Here is a 10,031-nt window from a genome sequence, read left to right on the forward strand (position 1 = left end):
AATCATTTTAAGATTAAAACTTTGAACAGGCATAAATCATGCCTTGTTTGGCCAAAAGCCATGGATCCTGTTTACACATGTGCCTTGACTCATGCAGAACACATATGTCACTTTGACCAGTAAGCTCCACCCTCAGATTGTCCACTATTTTGAGCAGTTTGAAAAATGCTTAAACCTGCAATTCGCGGGAAACGTTCTACACACAATATATAGGCCATTATCTGAAATCCCAGTTGGAGAGAAGTTTATTAAAATATTTAGAAAATAACAGCCACTTTGAACAGGCATAACTCATGCCTCGTTTGGCCAAAAGCCATGGAACTTGTTTACTGCGTTGATTCATGCTGAACACATCTGTCACTTTGTACGTGAATAAATTTATAAGCAATATATAGCTGCAAGTAGTGATAAGAGGGGCCAAGGAATGCAGCAATAAAAAAGACTATATGCAATACGCACAATAAGCCCCCTCCCAGGGCTGGGAGCCCTTTGTACGGCTGGGAGTCTGGGACCCGTCCAAAGGGCCACCCTTCCTGGGTACCAGATGGGACGACTGACACCCTCCTAGCCCTGGTCCAGTGCGTTCTCCAGAGTTCTCTCTAACGCCCTGCCAGGCGCTCCTCTGCTGCACATGGAAAGAAAATTCCAGTGCCGTGCGTCTATAGGCTCCCAGCTTTAGTAAAAATAAACAAAACTACTTTGCTACTCAAACAAAGGCTGTTTTGTGTTGTTGAAAGGCTATTCTCCAGGGTGGGAATCCTCTCAGGACCCCACCTTCTCTGTATATTTGTGTTATTTTTGGGTTAATGTTAGGTTTAACATGATCAGTTTTACTGAGGTCAGGTTTAAGGTTAGGTTTAGGTACAGTTTTACTGAGGTTAGTGTCAGCTATTTAAAATGCTCATTTGTTAATTGTCTTCTTTCTCTTAACTTTAGTGTTCTATGTTTCAATGGCTTATTGTGCATATTGCATACTGTTTTTGTCTTATTGCTTGGCCTCTGATATCGCTGCTTGCAGCTATATTCTTTGGTTACATTTGTACACTCTCAGAGTTCCAAATTGATAAATGAACACTGTGTAGTGTGTGTGAAGATACATTATGATCAAAACATATGATGTGTCAATTCTTAATGACAGTGGCAGTCAGATAAGTCACATCTATACAGTATTGTGTTTTACTATATTTTACTATATTTTCTGTTAAACTGCAATGCAAGAAATTAAAGTTTCTTATTAGTCATTTTCTCGTGGAACAAGCAGAGTTGTTTCATTGGTCAAGCTCAAATCAGTCTTTCCTATTTTAATACATATTGTGTGATTTGAGTTGTATTTGAGTTGTAATTCAAATCTGAATCTGTGTGCATGTGCATGTGCATGTGCATGTGCATGTGCATGTGCATGTGCATGTGCATGTGCATGTGCATGTGCATGTGCATGTGCATGTGCATGTGCATGTGCATGTGCATGTGCATGTGCATGTGCATGTGCATGTGCATGTGGGGGAGACAGTGACAAAGTGAGATATACAGTAGACTATCTCTAAACACTAGGAGAGAGGCAGTGTGCGGCTGTTTTGAATGATTGGTCCTATAACTACAGAGTTTCCTGCAGGATGCTCCACCAAATATGCCATGAAATAGACTCGGATTGGACATCTTTGTACTTTAACTGTCACCAATTCAAATCTCCAGCGTCCCTCAGAATGACTGACAGCGTGTACACAGAGCTAGGAGGTACTGAATGCACACATACAAATTGAGTGGCTCTGTATGGAGTTTTAATCCTCTTTAAGACTCCTATGTACCTTCAAACTATCCAGGGGCCACATATCCCCCTGTGCTAGTTTGTACACTGTTCTGTCTACCCCACTTCTCGAGAAAACTGTTCCAATTATTCACTGGAAAATAAGATTAATAGTTATGATGTGAAACATGCTTGAGGTCAATTATTTTGAAGATTCCAATGATATTCTCATTAAACTATAAAGCCAATTCAAGGACGATGAGTACCGTGAAGAACTGTGTTGTAGATTAATTGGCATTAAAGGTCAACATGCTTTCAAATTTGGAGAGATGCTAACCATTTTCTTCATTACAAGGTGCACAGTATATGAGGAAACTATAATGCTCATTACATGCATCTAAATGGGCCTGTCCTAATTACTAATCAGTCCCTTGTACCATTAGAGATGGAAATTAGAAATACTAAGCAGACCCTTGGGCATCACTCTCTCAGAATATATTAAAGATTCCTTTATATGGATAAGAATGTTGAGAGTTTGTTAAAAAACAACCTGCAATTCCCGGGAATTTTGTTAAACACCTGATTATGTTTTAAAGATGGGAATTTCAGTTCTGTTTTTAGTGATATTTCTCCGGCCATTCATGTCACCACAGAACACCAAAGACAATTGTTGTAGAATCTAACAACTTAATATGATATATTTGTTTTATTCAAGTGGCAGATGAAAACAAAACTATACAGTATATTTTGCTATGCCCCAATCAGAATATTGGCTAGACCCTTCAGTGATTCTTTCTTCAGTGATTCCCGCCCACCTCTCTGGCAGCTTACCGATTTACATTTGAGCATAATGCAAGCATTAGAGGATGCACAAGGCAGCCCTGATAAGTTACAAAGTGCTTCAGGGGTAAACCTCGTAAGAGAGGGTTTGGAGTTATTTACAGCGTTCAAATCCTTCAAAAAATTCATGTCTGGAGGATGAGATTGGTTTTGCAGTTGATGCTTTTCACACAAAGCAAACACAATGCATATGGACGGTGTTTAGCTCTAAATGACCAGATGACATTAATTCTAATTGACTGATCTCATCCCATGCGTTGGACCAGGGTGCATGATACTGCTAAGGACACAAGGGTCCTGTCAAAGCACAATGTTACATGCAACACAGAAACATACAAATGCCACAAATTCTCAGAAAAGGAGAAGCACAATGGGGCTAATTTTTTTTTTTAAATGCAATTAAATTTTCAATGAAGCACTACTTATAAAGTTGTATGGCATTTTCTATTCAAAGAAATGTATTGATTGTGCAACTCATAAGAATGCTCAGAAAATGCAAAACCATTACAAAGAAGGTTAAAGGCAATGGCATTCCTTCTTATCAGAATTGCTTTCTCTACAGTTGTTCCATTTGAAATGCATTTAATTGCAAATAGAAAAGAAGAGAGAGAAAGCCAACAATGTGAGCGGCTCAAGCATTTTTCTCATCTGCTGTGAGTGAACGTATTCAAATCTAAGCGGGCAGACAATGAAGGAAAGGAATCGTGCTTTGAATAGGCTCTCTCTCTCCTTTTCAATCCCAGGCCAATCCAAGGCCTTCTCCTTCTCTGCTGGTAGGGATGGGCTCTCCATCGCAAACTTACTTCCTACTGTGGAACAAACACACACACATCTTGACAGTGTGGCAATCCAATGGTGGCAATAGCATGTAGCTGCTCTTCACGCATGTCCCTTTTTTCGTTTTTTTTTCAACCGAAAAAAAGTGTTGACACAAGCATAAATTAGGCTTAAGTGTACAAGTCTAGGTCTTCTGTTAAACTCACTCTGTGGCATAATTTATGGCAAACTTGAAAGCTGTGTTATGCTGTGGTTCTCTGATTGATGTCTTCGCAGACATATACATTGTCATTCTTCAACCAGCAGCTTTGCTATAGTGTCCTCCTGTAAAGCAACAGCCAAATGCTGACCGAAGCCACCTCTCCCCTTTCTTTCCCCGCTAAGGGGAGGAGTGTGTTGGGGTGGTGGTGGCGTGGGGAGATCATGGGGCACAAAGTGTCTGTGCCGGGGCGAGCCTGGAGAGAGCACCCCCAACAGATATGCTGACAGTCTCATGGGAGCAAGGGGAGAAGTTGAAGGAAAGAAAGTGCACCCTTCAAACTTTCCAGTGCAGCTAGGAATACTATTTTTTCTCAACAAAGATTTATACATATTTATACAAGCCCAAATACTGATAGGAAGGTGGTAGAAAAAAAAATCTTGGAATTGCAGAGGTAAACTATATGTAAATGCCATAAAGTAATAGACTTGTAGTGCAAATCACACCATTTTATCTTTAATTTTGCTTTCGTACCCACCCTGCCCCCCCACCCCTTCCCTCCCATCCTCTTTCCTCTGGCTTAAAGGTGCATCAGAGATATGCATTTAAGCATATTCAGAACACGGGGCGTGAAATTAAATGTGTGGCAGAGTGAGAAAAATATACAGACGCTGGAGATGCCTTAAAAATAGTCATTTATGCAGATGGAGAGGAGTGAAATCATTTGCAATGGGATGACCCTCTCTCCAAGCATTTCTCCCCTCACTGTTCTTCCCTAATCTCGCACTGTATCTTCATTTTTCATTGAACTCGCCAGTTTGCTGCTAAGCAGCCTTGTAGATAAGGCAAAGTGCTAAAAGGAGACGACAGAAGGAGCTCAGTGGGCCCGTTTCTATTGCACTTTCACCCAAGGCAATGGGCAGAATTTAACGGATTCCTTCCAACATATGTTTTTGCCAGATAAGTAAACAGTGTGTGTCGGAAATGAAAAAAAAAAAAAAAGAAAAAAAAGCATTTGCAATTTAATGACATTACAGCTCCCAGCTTAGCCCGCCGTGCTGCGAGGCGCGGAGCAGAGAAAAGGGGAGAATGGAAGAATGGAACCGGGTGTCATCAGTGGGTTTTTTCTCTCTCTCTCTTTCCCTGTCTCTCTCTGTCTCTCTCTCTCTCTCTTCACTTGCAAGAAGCAGCACTGAATTCTTCTTATTCTTTTCACACACAAAAAAACCTTTCCCTTCTCCATCCCCTTCCTACTATTTTTCTTCTCTCGCCAATAGTTTCCTCGCCTTTGTCGCGGGGAAATTATCTATTATTTTATTCAGAGAACTTGCCTTCCTCTGCCATATACCCTCTCTAACATCTGATTCTCTGAGCTAAAACAGATCTACCCTTGCCACAAGTGCTCTGTCTGTCTGTGTGTGTGTGTGTGTGTGTGTGTGTGTGTGTGTGTGTGTGTGTGTGTGTGTGTGTGTGTGTGTGTGTGTGTGTGTGTGTGTGTGTGTGTGTGTGTGTGTGTGTGTGTGTCTCTCTCTCCCTTTATCCCTCTTTGTCTGGCTTCATCAAAGTGCAATGGATGCTTGGCACAATGGAGCAAAGTCTCCAGGTTGTTGTAACATTCAGACTCAATACCAGGACCAGGAGTAGCTGTGGCGGGTTGGAGAGAGAATAACCTCTGTGTGTCTACATTTCAGTGGAGGTAAAAGATCCCATCCATCCCGTGTGAAACTCAGTGACTTTCCACTTTTCTCCCTGCCGGCTGTCAGGCAGCTGCCTTATTATAGAAGGCTAATTGTGCAGGAAAGCAGATTATGAGAGTGGTAGGATGTACTCCTTGACCATGTGCTAATGTGATGACAAGTTTAGGGACCCTCTAAGCAAAAGACGTTGCACGCCAGGGCACTTTTGGCACTGACTATAATCTGCCTTTGGTATTAACTCAGCAAACCGACATGTTTGAGTATGGATCAATCGCTCGCTCATTATTTTTACAAGAAAGCTTTATATTCAAGGCGCTTTCCCGGTGTTGATCTCTCATTAACCATGCTATGTAAATGCACTGGCAATCCCTGTGTAAGGGATACGTCACCTCAGGGCCCGGGCTTGCAGAAGCACGTTAAGGAGAAAGAAGGGGCAGGAAATTTGGGTCAGTTGCCTTCGCCAAAACTTGAATTTCAGGTTTTCGCTTAAAGCCCCCTGCTCAGCTTTTCTCTTTTAATGTGTTTTTTGTTTGGTGATGTTATGTTTTAAATGTCAGCCCTGGAGCTGTCCAGCAATTTAAGAGGCACAAAAAGCCCTGTCTCAGTATCTGTTCCAAGTGTTCATGTTACCTCTGTAATCGCTGCTGGCTGCAATGCTATACACCCTCCATTCATTCCTGGGCTTTTTTTGCCACCTTTGAGTGTATCGGCTGTATAATTCCAAGGGGACAGGTTAGATAGGGCCAAAGGGAAGTGTTAATGTTAGGACAATTAGAAATGAATAAATGGATCCGGACGGTTATAGCTCAAACATCTGGGCACCTATGGCTGCTGAGCCAGCTGGACGGTGTGCCGCGGGTTCGACTCCCGATCCCGATGGACTTTGCCGCGTGTCTCCCCCCCCCATCTCTTCCCATTTCCTGTCAGTATACATTCACCTATCAATAAAGGCAGAAAAGGCCACAAAAAATACCATAATAAATAAAATAAAATAATAATAATAATGAATGGCCAGATGAAGTGTGATCTCGACAGAATTGTGCACAGCCAAGTGAACGTATTTGTGCAGTGGATGGGAAAAAAAGAGTCACACATTACTGAAACCTGAATCTGCATGAATTGAACTAGCCGTCAAGATGCATTGTGCATCAAATTAGAGTAGAAATATTTCAGCGTGTTTACCCACTGCTCATACAAACATCTATCAACCTGTGATACTGAAATATCTGTTTGCTTGACAACAGAGGAAGATGCATGTGATATGTACCATGGCTGCACTGTACACTGGCATGGTGAATGACGTGTTAGCAAAATGAGCCTGGCAGAACAGCTCATAGGTTTGTCGTTCCTATAGTGCCCTACATACATAAATATATGTCTCATTATTGCTCTATGTCAACTATGTGTATTTTTGCACCTGCCTGTCCTAATATCAAAGCACAGAGATATGCTTATGACTTTGAAGTTCATTTGTGTCACCTATAAGGGTTTTGCATGTGAGGTATCTCAGTGAGGTGGGGACACAAAGTTATGGTGCAAATCTCAGACTCTCAGAACCTTCTATTTTTTTCTGAAGAAAAAAAAAAGGCAATTCAAGGGGCACCGTTCTGCATGACCCATTTCATATAATGACAAACAACTTCAATGTGCTTGAATTAATGTGTAGGCACTTTCAAATGTTGCCTTGGAACAGTCATACGGAGTTACACTGAGCAGCAGAAGGAGTTAGCTTTCTCTATCTCTCAACTACTTTTGTGCTGCTATTGGTAAACCTGTGGACCTCCATATTGCAGCGGAAATGGTGTTGAATAAGACCATGCAAGTTACAAATATAAAGGAGAAGCATTCAAATGGAGGACCTCTTACTCACTCAAAAGGGAAAGAGAGATAGATCTTAGAAAATGAATGTCCTCAGGTATTTCACCTTATAGTTCCCAGCCTTTGTGATGTTTTTTTCTTGTTGTTGTTGTCAGGACAATAACCAAGAAGGCCAGATCTTTGAATGCTCTGTCCAGTTCTCGCAGCTCTCTCGCTTTCTCCCCACATACCTGCAAACAAAGACCAATGCAAATAGTCATTACTTTTCAATGTAACCCCTTTGTGATGACAAAGAAAACTGAAAATTACCACGACACAATATGGCAGTGTAGTGGAAAACAGTGTGATTGTGTGGCGAATGAGTAGGTCTATGACATGTCTGAGCAGCCCTGATTTCTGGAAGGACCATTCATAATAGATTTGTTCTGAAGACCTTGACATTACTTTACAATTAAGGTATGAAGTCATGCTACTAAATCAGTATAACAAATGGCACATGTTTCAGGAGCCAAGCATGTTTCAGGATTAAAGAAGTGTTTTGCAAGTCCTGGATTTTCTCCAGAATATGATAAGGTTTTGCATATTAATTATTGCTTTGTTGTCTTCTATAGGTAGTGCAGCTGACTTCTCTGTCCAAAGTCATTATTACTGTATCTGTATATGCCTGTTATATGGCATCTGAACTATAGCCGCAAAACGGAACGAGGAGAAGTATTTCTGACAGCTATAAACCTGGGATGATGCCTCTCAACTCTGTATGACAAGCACAGACAATGAGGAAATGTACATTTTAGTTGATATTTTCTCTTTCGGTAAGTGTGACTGCATCTCTCCCAATGAGAAGCTATTGGAAACCAGGGTTATGAGCCCAATGCTACTGATATACGCAAAGAAGTCTCCCTCCACTGAAAAGGTTTTTGAGCACTACATGGGAGATTAGTTATGGAGCCACATATGATTTGACAATGATCTATTTTGACAGTGTTGTTAATTACAAGTCTGCAGAATGTGAGTGGAAAACCATGATACCACAATACAGGGTGAATCCCAAATCAAGTATTGCACATCATGCTGAACTGCAATAAATAAAACCTTGGAATTAATGTGGGCAACGTCTCATTTTAATAAGTTCTCTGAGAAATCGAGAGAGGGGAAATTGATAGCATTACATCTCACTTACTTCAAGTGGAGTTGCGAGTGAGCAGGCAGGAAACATTCTTTCTCATTAAAGGTGCAATCTTAGAGCCCCCCAGATCTTCGGTGTAATAACCAGGGAAAATAATCTCTTATTGATAGACACATGTAGCAGAGAGTATATGCCTACTGACAGGTACTTATCTCTAGCCTGTGTCCTATGCTATAGAAGGATATAATTCTTTGTGACTGCTCCTCAGGGCATCAGCTCTTCAGCTTCATTATTTCTACTTACGATAGATATATCCCCCCCCCCCCTCCCCCCACCAGAGAGAGAGAGACAGAGAGAGATGGGCAATTTAATATGAGAGCAAAACCATCTATGCCAGCGGACATTTAGAAATGGAACAAAAAAACGTCACCTCAGTTTACGGAATATATTTTAAATAGCACCGACTTTATTACAGGACCCAAAAATAATCCCATATTTTTTGTTCATTACCAAATGTTTTACACTACAGTACGGCATACTCAACCAGAGGAAATATCTTTTAAACCTTCCCATTTTCCAAGTTCTTTATTTTATTTAAAATTTAATTTAATTTCACACTTAATTTCTGAAGTCCTATCATGTCTGATAATATTGTGTCTGATAGTGTGACATTCTGATGTCTCTCTATCACAATAGTTTAACAGCACCATCAATGTAGTAGGTTCTTTCAGACACCAGTGGGAGCTTTAGAGTCAGACTGCTTTAGTGCACATCTCCCTCAATTTAAAACAAGACACTCAAGTACCTCTGTAAAGCAGACGTTCATATTGTTTTGAATAAAATGGTAAGAAATACAGTATGCACTAACTATTGAGACAGGAGCATGGAATTCTCAGTCATATTTTAGAACATTGTGAAGTTCTATGGCCAAGATGGCCAAGACGCAGGGAATCTGGAAGTACCTTCGCTAAAAACGCCAGCACAACGCTCCACACGTCCCAAACTCTTTTCCCTACTGGCTCCAAAACTATGGAATACACTTCCCATTGCAGATTCACTCCCAATCTTTCGCCGTAGTCACCACTTCAGACTCCATTTTAGCCCATAGCATGTGCCGTAGTACTTGCCCTAGCCTCGACCACCTACAGGTGTATGCTTATACTTATGTAACTTAAATAGCACTTTATGTAGATATAGCACTCTATAGTGTATACACATATAGTTTCATTATATAGATACTCCACTGTTAGGTTCTTAATCTTACGTATGATTCATGATGACTATGTTTATGTATTTGATGTATTGCATGTTTTTTGTTCTTGCTTACTGTAAATCTCTCTGGATTAAGAGCGTCTGCTAAATCCCTAAATTGTAAATTGTAAGATTAAAAAATAATAATAATCAAATTTGAATAAAAGCAATGGGAAAGGAAAGCACACCTCTACAGTACGGGCAGAACTACTTGTGTGCCAACAATGCCAGCAATGTATTGGCACGGAGGGAAATATTGCAAGTGGAATTTGAATAAATGATGTCTTGATGACTAGATGTACTGTATATGCATTTAATGTACACCGACTTGCTTATTTGTTAATAGAGCTAGACATTGTTTTAAATAGCACTATTGGATACTGACTATCTGGTAAGCATTGGATGAGTACTGTTGACTAATACACTTCTTAAACACACACTCTCTCTTGCATGTGCACAAACATGCATGCATGCACGCAAGCACACAGTCGCACTCTGGCCCACGCACGCATGCACATGCTCGCTCGCTCGCACACACACACACACACACACACACACACACACACACACACACACACA

At 40.8% G+C, this 10,031-nt stretch overlaps 1 protein-coding gene across 1 annotated transcript in view; it reads right to left on the reverse strand.

Moving 5' to 3' along the window:
* Positions 1-7,247: 7,247 nt before the first annotated feature.
* The window catches only part of LOC310867281 (ATP-binding cassette sub-family C member 4-like), an 83,722-nt gene continuing 80,938 nt past the window's right edge, over positions 7,248-10,031 (reverse strand). The window contains exon 33 of the mRNA XM_083777205.1: positions 7,248-7,305. The gene's annotated coding sequence lies outside the window, so the exon portion shown is untranslated. The remainder of the gene's footprint in view (positions 7,306-10,031) is intronic.

The sequence above is a fragment of the Protomyctophum parallelum genome, assembly GCF_964188405.1.
Source record: "Protomyctophum parallelum genome assembly, chromosome: 11".
NCBI classification, from domain to species: Eukaryota; Metazoa; Chordata; class Actinopteri; order Myctophiformes; family Myctophidae; genus Protomyctophum; species Protomyctophum parallelum.